The following is a 12985-nucleotide window of genomic DNA, read 5'->3' as shown; positions in this document are numbered from 1 at the left end:
TATATATATATATATATATATATATGTCGTACCTAGTAGCCAGAACGCACTTCTGAGCCTACTATGCAAGGCCCGATTTGCCTAATAAGCCAAGTTTTCCCGAATTATTATATTTTCTCTAATTTTTTTCTTATGAAATGATAAAGTTACCCATTTCATTATGTATGAGGTTAACTTTGTTTTACTGTAGTTAAAATTAACGTAGATATATGACCAAACCTAACCAACCCTACCTAACCTAACCTAACCTATCTTTATAGGTTAGGTTGGGTTAGGTAGCCGAAAAAGGTAGGTTAGGTAGGTTAGGTAGTCGAAAAAACATTAATTCATGAAAACTTGGCTTATTAGGCAAATCGGGCCTTGCATAGTAGGCTGAATAGTGCGTTCTGGCTACTAGGTACGACATATATATATATATATATATATATATATATATATATATATATATATATATATATATATATATATATATATATATATATATATATATGCCTAGCAGTGGTAACATCTAGAAGTCTGCTGACCTTATTGGATGACCCATAGACGTGCAGTTCTTCCTGCATAACAGAATGATGATAGATGGTGTAACTGGTGTGAATTTCACTTTGCCTCAAAACTACTAACTTTTGTTGATGTTCCCGGAATATTACTGCCCTCAGGCTGCTCAAAGCAGGTCCAAGATGGTGTATTCAATACCTTCTTAACGAGCAAAAGTTTTGGCTAACTCATCAGTTCCATCATGCATTCCGAGAACAATATGGGAGGGAATCTACAGGAGACAAACTCTAACTCAAAGACCACTGACTCTGACCACTGTTGCGCAGTGGTCAGTGTAGTCATGTCAACAGGACAAAGCCAGGACTCCATTACCACGTGGGATAGTTACTACAAAGCTTCACTGTTCAATAACATAATACACATTTAGCTCTAATTAAAACAAAACATTTTCAGATAAATTTTAACACCTCGTTCTAGAGGAATTGAACATAAACCTGTCACAAGAAGAACATGAACGGAGAATCAAATATGAACAAAATCACGTCATAGCTATCTAATGAAATGAAGTGACAATAGCCTAAAAATTATATCCCTCCTGAAGCCTCACGTTGAAGCCTCCTCCACCTACCTGTAAGACCCAACAAACCTCATCAAATTAAGTTCTTCCACAAAAAGGATCTTGAGCCTGGCAGACAGTCATCAGCACAAGGCCTTTGTCCCCGTTGTCTTACGTGCTTCTGAAGGAGAGTAATTATTTCCCCACCAGAATTCAGCGAGGAGTAGAGGGGGCTCCTACGTCTGCCTCAGTGAGAGAGGGCTCCTACGTCTGCCTCAGTGAGAGAGGGCTCCTACGTCTGCCTCAGCGAGAGAAAGTTCCTACATCTCCCTTAAGTCATCTTCACTATTTTTCTCTCCTGTTTGTCTGTTTGTGTTCACCTAGTTGTGCTTGCGGGGGTTGAGCTCTGCTCTTTCGGCCCGCCTCTCAACTGTCAATGGAAACAAATGGGCAGAGTTTATTTCACCCTAATTTCCTGTTCACCTAGCAGTAAATAGGTACCTGGGAGTTGGACAGCTGCTACACGCTGCTTCCTGAGAGTTTGTGTGTATGGGGAAAAAAATTAGTTGACTGACAGTTGAGAGACGAACCCAAAGAGCTAGAGCTCAACCCCCGGAACTCAACCTACGGAGCCGCCGTCAGCCCCGGGGGGCTCTCTTCTCCCGCGCCCCTCCTGTGGGGGGTCATGGCCCGAGCGCCCCTCACACTGTGAATCTTGTCTCCTCTTCCACGCCCTCCCTCCCTGTCTGTCTGTCTGTACGCCCTCCTCTCCCCGTCCACACGCCCTGCCCTCCCCGTCCACACGCCCTGCCCTCCCCGTCCACACGCCCTGCCCTCCCCGTCCACACGCCCTGCCCTCCCCGTCCACACGCCCTGCCCTCCCCGTCCACACGCCCTGCCCTCCCCGTCCACACGCCCTGCCCCTCCCCGTCCACACGCCCGCTCAACTCCTCCGTGTTTTGAAAAGCTTTACCACTGCGGGGGAAAATGAAGAGAGATGGAAAGGTGTGAGCAGCGCAGATACACATGCGCGCACACGTCCACTCTTTTGTCCTCCCCACAAGCCTTTTACAAGCCCTCTGAGCCACCACCACGCCCCACTAATTATGGGGGCCGGTGGCTGAGGGGACAACACGCTGGACGCGTGATCCTGTGGTCCCGGGATCGATCCCAGGCGCCGGCGAGAAACACTGGGCAGAGTTTCTGTCATCCTAATGCCCGTGTTACCTAAGAGTAAATAGGTACCTGGGAGTTAGACAGCTGTCACGGGCTGCTTCCTGGGATGTGTGTGTGTGGTGTGGGGGAAAAAATAGTAGTTAGTAACAGTTGATTGACAGTTGAGAGGCGGGACCCAAGAGCCGAAACACACACAAATAACATTAACGTGGTATATATATCAATACGAACCTACGACCATGGCATTGCGGTTTGGCCGTGTCATGGTCGCAGGTTTGAGCTCATCTCGTGGATTTTCTCAAGAGCTGAAGCTCATCCTCCGCAAGCACAACTAGGTCAGTACACGTACAACCACACATGCACATGTAGAAGAAAATATATATTCAAGAAGTCACTGCAAAAGCATGAATGACAGATACAGAAAGGTTGGGACTCACTGCATTAGGCATATATATATATATATATATATATATATATATATATATATATATATATATATATATATATATACATATATATATACATATATATATATATGCGAACAAGCCTGAATGGTCCCCAGGACAATATGCAACTGAAAACTATATATATATATATATATATATATATATATATATATATATATATATATATATATATATATATATATATATATATAACATATATATATATATATATATATATATATATATATATATATATATATATATATATATATATATATATATATATATATATATATATATATATATATATATATATATAATTTCTCGTTATATATATTCTACATGTATATAATATCAAAGTTACCAACACGAGTTAAGCTCCTGAGAAAACTACATGACTGACAGCCCCTAATATTACACAAATAGGAACATATAGTATATAGGAACAACAGTATACCACACATCACCACACACACAACTCGCTCAGGTGGAATTCAACGAGTCTACTTCAGGGGCAAGAAAAGTTTGTACGAGGTCAAGGCTCCACCGACCTGAGTTTGAGGTCAGGGGACCGAGACCCGTGAACGTGGAGTCCCTATCTCTGTCTCTCTATAAATTTACTAAGCCTATGAGCAGAACTCGGGCTCCCGTGGTATGAAACGATGATCAAGGCACCCCGACACAGGTGGGCCCCCTCCCTCATCCACCCCAATTTTTCAATTAGGGGGGGGGGGACTGACTGGTCCAGTACATGTTAGCCCAAACGGCTCGACTTTTGGGGTCCAGGTGCAGTTTAGCACGCTTGAGGTGTGGGTTACCATTATCTAGCAACACAGTCTCTAAGGTCACATTTCCCTTCCCTCACTCTCTATATTAATTTATAATTAAAAAGCATTAATGGTACTGCTATGAGAGTGATTGTAAATTACCAGGTAGTTAGCACAGCTGTACCGATGGTCAGCTGTAACCCAGCGAAATTCAAAGCAACGAGGATAGAAAAAGGAATAGGGAGGACATGTTAGGGACATACAAGTTTGTAATGGGAACTGAGAAAGTAGACTTATCAGTAATGTTCAAAGCAGAACCAAGGTGAGCTATAGAAACTAGAAACACAAATGGAGTCATAGAGATGTGAGAAACAACTTCTGCAGTGCTAGAGCTGTCATCTAGTGGAATGTCATTGACACAGACATGACTGAAGCTAACACAATATATAAGTTTAAATGGCTGTCAGATAAATGCCTTAACCTTACAATGTTCCGAAGACGGCGCTAAAACCCGATATTATATCTGCAAGCTCATCTAGGTGATTACAACTAGGTGAACACACACACACACACACACACACACACGGTAAAAGTCACCACCATAAAGACATTACAGGATCAGGGTTGACGCAAAAGAAGGTCGGGGAATCATTCTAATACATAACTCCCGACTGAAAAACTGGGGCCCAGGAGCTGAAACTCATTTTCTAACCACATATAAAGAGCGCCAAGGTAATATGTGGCACAAACAGTGATCGTGAGTCAATGCAGAAGACGATAGCAGTTGATAAGACCGGACCTAACAGCCGAATGACCCGTTACTACAGCTGACAGTGAATGTGGCACACTGGAGAGAAAGGGAAGAGAAAGAGAAGAGAAAGGGAAGAAAAAAGGAGGGGAAACAGGAGAGAGAGAAAGTGACGAGTGAAGGAGAGGAGGGAGAGGAGTAAGGTGAAGGAGGGTGAGGAAGAGGAGGGAGATAATGAGTCAGGTGAACAAAAGGAGGAGGGAGGGAGGGTAGCCCCCTACTGCCAGGCTCCTGCTGCTGCTGCCCCTTAATGAAGCCTCACAGCCCCATTGTGGGGGTGAGAGGGGGGGGGGGCGGTGGGGGTTTGTGTGTGTGGGGGGGGGGGGAGGGGGTATATGTGTGATGTGGGGGTGAGTGGGGGAGCCGTGTGTGTGTACTCACCTAATTGTACTCACCTAATTGTGCTTGCGGGGGTTGAGCTCTGGCTCTTTGGTCCCGCCTCTCAACCGTCAATCAACTGGTGTACAGATTCCTGAGCCTATTCCTGTGTGTGTGTGTGTGAGGGGAGAGAATTTTGTATTATTTTCTACCAAAGACGTGTCTATACATTTACAATGCTAACCAACATAATATATTTGCTCATTTGTCCTCCACGGGCAAGGTTCTAGATCTGTTAGACATATAGTTCAGTGCCATTCACCTGGGTTCTAGGAGACTCGAACCATGGACCCCCACGTGTGTGTGTGTGAGGCCGAAGCTCTATCCACAGAGCTATTGAGTGGTCTTCATAAGGAAAAAAAAGTTTCCAGAAGCAGCACCCTGCTGCCAAACTGGAATTATCGACTTCCTCTGACTACGTCTGAAGCTCTGAGGAAATACCGAGCCATGTCCACGGCATATAAATTATCATCCACACTTCCCTGGATATTCTGGCCACTGTAACATCACACTACCGAGTTCTTGCTTTACTAGTTCCGTACATGAATGTTTCCTGTCGGTATTCATAACAATGTTTAATGCTTCAGCTTTCAGGTCTTCGTGAATATTTCAGCTCGATAAGATTTTCATTAGAAGTTCATTCAAGTATTGTCGTTGTCGCTGTTAATGGAACACCTACATTAATATGTACTATTGTCTACTACAGGCTGTCTTTGCAAGCACATCAACAGTATCATACTTTGAGATGCCAACACGTGATGATATTCAAAGGAATTAATTTCAAATATATTTTCTTAAGCAGCTAAACCATTCATTCAAACATCGCTGAGTATTATCTGGGTGCTAGTACTGTGTGCACACAATGCCAAGAGAGCACTCTGCGAGTCACAGTATATAATTCTGCTGCATTTATCTTTTAAAAATTCTGTAGTAAGATACATGCCTGTAAGTTCGGTTTGAGTTGTGCTGGCCCAGTTACTGGCGTGCTTCTCTGCTGTGTGTACAAAGAGATTGTTGAAATATGTTGACCAGACCACACACTAGAAGGTAAAGGAACGACGACGTTTCGGTCCGTCCTGGACCATTCTCAAGTCACAATCGACTTGAGAATGGTCCAGGACGGACCGAAACGTCGTCGTCCCTTCACCTTCTAGTGTGTGGTCTGGTCAACATACTTTAGCCACGTTATTTTGACTCATCGCCTGCATTGTTGAAATATATTGCATGGGCATCTTGCACCTTATTCTACAGAGCAAACAACCTAACCTAACGTAACGTAACCTAATCTTATCGTTACTCATAACTGGAGCACTTTCAGTGATGCTTTTCAGTGCTTGGCTAAATGACCAAAATCACAACACACACACGCAACACTCCACAGGTTCTGGGGCCAGATTCACGAAGCAGTTACGCAAGTACTTACGAATATGTACATCTTTCCTCAATGCTTGACGGCTTTGGTTACATTTATTCAACAGTTTACAAGCATGAAAACATGCCAATCAACTGTTGTTATTGTTATAAACAGCCTCCTGGTGCTTCGGAGCTCATAACTGTTTAATAATTGTAAACAAAGCCGCCAAAGATGGAGAAAAGATGTACAGGTTTGTTAGTGCCTCCCTAACTGCTTCGTGAATCTGGCCCCTGGCCGCCACACACTGAACCTGCTGGGGGGGGGGGGGAGAGGGGGGTTACAAAGGACCCAACGAAGCAATACTGGTCAGATGGTTAGGTTAGGTTAGGTTAGGTCAGGTTTGTTCCTGACTATGATAATTTGATTGATAGGTTTACCCCTCATACATATTCCCCTTTGTGTGTTTAGACTACTCACTGCTGAGTGGATAGAACCTCTGCCTCACACGCACGCACCAGTGAATTACACCTCACGCCGCTGGAAGACAGGATAGCTCGGGGAGACATAATCACTACCTACAATATTCTCAGAGTAATCGACCGGGTAGATAAACTGTTTAACACGAGTGGAACGCGAACAAGGGGACACAGGTGGAAACTGAGTACCCAAATGAGCCACAGAGACGTTAGAAATCCCTTTTTCAGTGTCAGAGTAGTTAAACAAATGGAATGCATTAGGCAGTGATGTGGTGGAGGCTGACTCCATACACAGTTTCAAATATAGATATGATAGAGCCCAGTAGGCTCAGGAGTCTGTACACCAGTTGACTGACAGTTTACAGGCGGGACCAAAGAGCCAGAGCTCAACCCCCGCAAGCACAACTAGGTGAGTACCTACACTCCCCTCCCGTAAAGGTGTGTACACGATACACTGCTTGTGTGGGCCTTTGAGGAGACTGCGTCCGAACACAAGATCCCTTTGTTAATACCATCAAAAGAAAGAAGATCATTTTCAGTTCTGTCCCTAAGTAATTCCTTTCAAGAGTCGAGCTCGGACGTTTACAGCGGACTCCGTTTCGTTGGACCTGTGAAGTCATACAGTGAAACTCGCCCCTCGGGAACTGTGGTCACTTTTGGGGTCTGTGGTCCAAGATCCCGCTGAGGGACGTGTATTCCTGGACGGACAATTATTAGGGATGAATGAAAGAGAGAGTGAGAGAGAGAGAGAGAGAGAGAGAGAGAGAGAGAGAGAGAGAGAGAGAGAGAGAGAGAGAGAGAGAGAGAGAGAGAGAGAGAGAGAGAGAGAGAGAGAGAGAGAGAGCGAGAGAGAGAGAGAGAGAGAGAGAGAGAGAGAGAGAGAGAGAGAGAGAGAGAGAGAGAGAGAGAGAGAGAGAGAGAGCGAGAGAGCGAGAGAGAACCAAAGAGAGAGAACCAAAGAGAAAGAACCAGAATGAGAGAACCAGAGAGAGAGAGAGAGAGAGAGAGAGAGAGAGAGAGAGAGAGAGAGAGAGAGAGAGAGAGAGAGAGAGAGAGAGAGAGAGAGAGAGAGAGAGAGAGAGAGAGAGAGAGAGAGAGAGAGAGAGAGAGAGAGAGAGAGAGAGAGAGAGAGAGAAAGAGAGAGAAAGAGAGAGAAAGAGAGAGAGAGAGAGAGAGAGAGAGAGAGAGAGAGAGAGAGAGAGAGAGAGAGAGAGAGAGAGAGAGAGAGAGAGAGAGAGAGAGAGAGAGGGGGCGCCACATGCTTAACCTAGCTCAAAAGGGAGGCAGGAAACTAACAGCTACAGGGCATCTCACACCTCGACAACAAGGGCTTTCTTAAACACGCCTCGAGGCAGATTCACCCCAGCACTTACGAACGTACTTACGAACATGTACATCTTTCCTCAATCTTTGACGGCTTTAGTTACATTTATTAATCAGTTTACAAGCATGAAAACTTGCCACTCAACTGTTGTTATTGTTATAAACAGCCTCCTGGTGTTTCGGAGCTCATTAACTGTTTAATAATTGTAAACAAAGCCGCCAAAGATTGAGAAAAGGTGTACAGGTTCGTAAGTGCTTGCGTAACTGCTTCGTGAATCTGGCCCCAGGGGCTTTTAAGTGCAACCCGTCCCCCCCTTACAAATAAGGTCGCTTTTCGCTCCTACGCGCGATACGGCCAAATATTGCCCTACTAGAAAATGGAAATTAATTTTCCAAATGAAATGCACCCAAATTAGCAAGTTTTTTTGTAGATTAGGAGAGCAGCAAGTTCTCCTAAGGTTTCTAAACGTCACGAAAACCGTTAATTTAAAGTGTCATTCCCTAACCTAACAGACTAAGCCAGAGGACTCAAAACAGAAAACAGGACAGACCACAGAGCCACAGAAAGAGGCACCAGAGCCACAGAGAGAGGCACCAGAGCCACAGAAAGAGAGGCACCAGAGCCACAGAAAGAGAGGCACCAGAGCCACAGAAAGAGAGGCACCAGAGCCACAGAAAGAGAGGCACCAGAGCCACAGAGCAGGCACCAGAGCCACAGAGAGAGGCACCAGAGCCACAGAGAGAGGCACCAGAGCCACAGAGAGAGGCACCAGAGCCACAGAGAGAGGCACCAGAGCCACAGAGAGAGGCACCAGAGCCACAGAGAGAGGCACCAGAGCACAGAGAGAGGCACCAGAGCCACAGAGAGAGGCACCAGAGCCACAGAGAGAGGCACCAGAGCCACAGAGAGAGGCACCAGAGCCACAGAGAGAGGCACCAGAGCCACAGAGAGAGGCACCAGAGCCACAGAGAGAGGCACCAGAGCCACAGAGAGAGGCACCAGAGCCACAGAGAGAGGCACCAGAGCCACAGAGAGAGGCACCAGAGCCACAGAGAGAGGCACCAGAGCCACAGAGAGAGGCACCAGAGCCACAGAGAGAGGCACCAGAGCCACAGAGAGAGGCACCAGAGCCACAGAGAGAGGCACCAGAGCCACAGAGAGAGGCACCAGAGCCACAGAGAGAGGCACCAGAGCACAGAGAGAGGCACCAGAGCCACAGAGAGAGGCACCAGAGCCACAGAGAGAGGCACCAGAGCCACAGAGAGAGGCACCAGAGCCACAGAGAGAGGCACCAGAGCCACAGAGAGAGGCACCAGAGCCACAGAGAGAGACACCAGAGCCACAGAGAGAGGCACCAGAGCCACAGAGAGAGGCACCAGAGCCACCATACCACATAACAGCATCATTAACCAGCCGCAATAGGTTGCCATGAGACTTTATCTGAAATTCTTGGGCCTCCAGTGAGCCTGAACTTGGCCCAGTTATGGCCCAACTTTAACAACTTCATCCCTGACTACTGCCGGACCACCAGCCTTCGCCAGGCTTGACGGAGTTATTACTCTTTCATTGTTATTATTGAGAAGTTCAACTAAAGCTCTTGGGTGACTCGAACCCGCGACCCAAACAGCTAGCTGCCAGCCTCTACCACCTACACCTCATGTGGGTGAGGTGTGTGAGGTGGGTCAACACCCACCTTCGTGGTGCTTCATAGTTTACACTCATCACTAATTAAGCAACGAGTAAAAGTTCATTATAACTTTAAGAGAATTTAATTCCTGAATGACAAGATAAAAACTTTGCGTGATTGTGTCTCTTGCAGAGTCCGTTATAACAAGGTGTCTTGAGTCGTTATGTGGGCCTTGCTACACCTTGCAACACCCGCCCCACTGGAGCTGCACCTCTTCCCCACCCGACTCCTTACACAATTTTACAGTTGAGTGGCGGGACCAAACAGCCAGAGCTCAACCCCCGCAAGCACAACTAGCTGAACTAGGTGAGTACAATGCCCAGCATGCCACCCAAATCCTCCCTTCCCCCCTGGACCTCTTCATGTCCCAAACAGGCAGAAATAACATGTAAGGTGCTCCCGTGGATAAGGGAGTATCTTGGTAATTGGAAACAGTTACTGTGAAGAGGGAGACATCAGAGTGGCGAGAGGTCACCAGCGGAGTCCCACAGGGCTCTGTACTTGGACTCATTCGGTTTCTGATATATGTAAACGATCTCCCAGAGGGAATAGACTCATTCCTTTTAACATTTGCCGATGATGCTAAAATTATGAGAAGAATCAAGGTAGAGAAAGACAGAGACTACAAGACGACCGGGACAAACAGGAGAAATGGTACAGAAAATGGCAACTAAAGTTGACAAAGGCAAACTATTTACCGTAAGCGGAACACGAGCAAGGGAACACAGGTGGAAACTTAGTAATTTTCAGATACATTTATCACATTTCAGACGCCCATCAATATGATGCAGAGTTCCTCGTCACTGAACTCAGCTGTCCCCAATAATTCCGCTCTGGGACACCCGGTAACTGTATAGCTTCTTGGTGGATAAAACGGCGTGGATAAAAAGAAAAAAAGACCCCAACACAATCTTTATAACCAAAATGGATGTCAAGTGGATTCCTCCTCTCAGTCTGGATTATATCCACCAGCATATACCTCAAGTAACCCCTCCCCCCATAACATGAATATACGATGCTGCAATCAACCAATAACACAATAATATCCGATATCAACGAAAAGTAAACATGTATATATAGCATTATCTCGGAAATTACCCCAGCTGGAAGCAGCCTACACCGGTCCCCGCTGGCGGCGTGCGGCACCTGTCCACCTGAGAGCATAAATAGCTGGGACGCCGCACCTCTCCCGTCACTCCCACTCCAACTGTCGGAGGACACACAGCGGCTCCCTCCTCTGGCAATATACCCTCCTCCTAGCACCAAAAATATTTTCCTGCTGGCCCTGACAATCACCATGGGACTAATAATTATCACTGAACGTAACCAAGCATGCTGTTCATGGGCTAAATAAGTGGTAATTTAATACTTACCTCCACTGGCGTGTGTAGTCGTCTGGTACGATAACTGTCCCCTATAGTAGTGGTAATTATTCACTCTTCCGGTTATCACCAAACACCACTACGACTTTAGGTGGTGGACCTGAAACTCGGTGAAAAATGTGGAAGCAAGCACTCCCCCCGCGGCACGCCGGCGTCGTCTGCCCTGTGGTGCTGGGAGACGCGGCCGCCGCTCCTCCTCTCACTCAAACGAGCCAACTATCACTAGCTGTAAGACCAGGCAAATTGAGCAGTTGACAGGTGTTGGAAGCGCGACCCTTGTGCTCCAATGTCTATAACCCCAGAGTGACCGTCTCTCAGCCAATCAGAACGCGTTGCCACGGTCCACGTCACCGCCCGCTCTCTCCTGATTGGATGACATCCATCCAGTTTATCAGCCATTTTCCCGCAAATATATCTCTATCAAATGTATATATCTCTAACTACAATATCGTAGATAAGCATATTTCTCCACAATATAAGGCCAGGTTTGCCTTATATTGCCTATATATTTGCTTCAGTTTCTTGATCCTAACACTAATGATTGTCTTATGCACCAGTCCAGAGGCGCCTAAGAGCCCACACAATGGTGAGGAGCAGGACACCTACTCACCTAGTTGTGCTTGCTGAGGTTTAGCTCTGGCTCTTTGGTCCCGCCTCTCAACCATCAATCAACTGGTGTACAGATTCCTGAGCCTATTGGGCTCTATCATATCTACATTTGAAACTGTGTATGGAGTCAGCCTCCACCACATCACTGCCTAATGCATTCCATAGCACTATGGAGTCTTGGTGATGTTAAAAACCCCGGTTTTGAGTGAATGTTATTTATTTACTTATACATAACAATTGGGTTGTGTGAGTATAAAAGAGCGGTGTTTGAGCATTACATTGTTGCGAAGCCACTAGACAAGCACAGCGTTTCGGACACACTATGCTGCTGCTATGCCGCAAAAGTGTAATTAATTCTTAGTTATTATCAAAGTAACGGTGTTATTCGTGCTCTGACGAATTAATAATTAAAATTTAATTTATAATTTTACTTGATTGGTGAATAATAGGAATAATCACACAATATAATAGTTCGTGTGATTTATAGAAATATGAATTTGAGCCCAGCCAAAGATAGCCTAAGGTGACTGACATGCATATTGCTTCAGAAGGAACTTTGTAATATTATTCAAAAGGTCGTAATATTATAAATATAACTTCTGTGAACAAAACATGGTTCTGTTACTAGTTAATAATAAGTGAGTGCATTTTAGGTTTAATATATTATCCATAATTGTCGCACATCCACAGCATGGCTTACCCCCCCCCACCACTCCCCCCTGGGGGGACCAACGTCAGTGACACGGCAACAAACACATAATATACAGACTCAAGTGATACATGATACAAACAGCATTCTATTAATAAATTTTGAATCATGAATGTAATATATGTATTTGTGGTGCGTACCGCCATCCAATTTTAATTTATAGGTTGGGGGTGGGAATGGTGCACGGTTCTGAGAAAAGGTAATGCTAAACAGACGAAGGAAACTTGTGGGAATGAGAAATAGATTGTGTTTATGATAACAAGAAGGCTATCTACCTTGCTGACACGATTTGTTTAAGTCATAAAGGGAGCCACATTCAAAGTTCCCGCCCGAGGGTGTATTTCATACGTTAGGTGACTCTGCGTCCTGATTGGTTGACGGCATCTGCGCGCGGCTCCCTGGCGCACGTCTCTTCCGCAGACATTATTATTATTAACATCTTTATTGACAAAATTAATTACAATTTTGCCTAATCTGAGGATTTTGATAGGTCTTATTAAAGTGAGGATAATGCTAGTATTCACTGTCACGCAGGACAGAGGGTCATACATAAGACAATAGGTCTAAACTGTAGGCTGAAGCACATATATATCATTGTTACAATCAATGTTTTAATGTATGGATACGTGAAAACAACTTTCTATTGTGCACTGCCACACAAGGGCAGGGATGGGTTCATAAGTGATACAGCTTAGAAGTAATATAACTAAAAATTGTTCTTCATTCTTTAAAATGGACAAGCAAATTTTGGGTAAATTGTTAGGATGTCGTCCAGAACACCTGAGTCAATAAAATAGTTACACAGTTGGTGGTAC

Source organism: Procambarus clarkii, chromosome 40 (genome assembly GCF_040958095.1).
Source record: "Procambarus clarkii isolate CNS0578487 chromosome 40, FALCON_Pclarkii_2.0, whole genome shotgun sequence".
NCBI classification, from domain to species: Eukaryota; Metazoa; Arthropoda; class Malacostraca; order Decapoda; family Cambaridae; genus Procambarus; species Procambarus clarkii.
Note: the sequence above shows the minus strand (reverse complement) of the source record.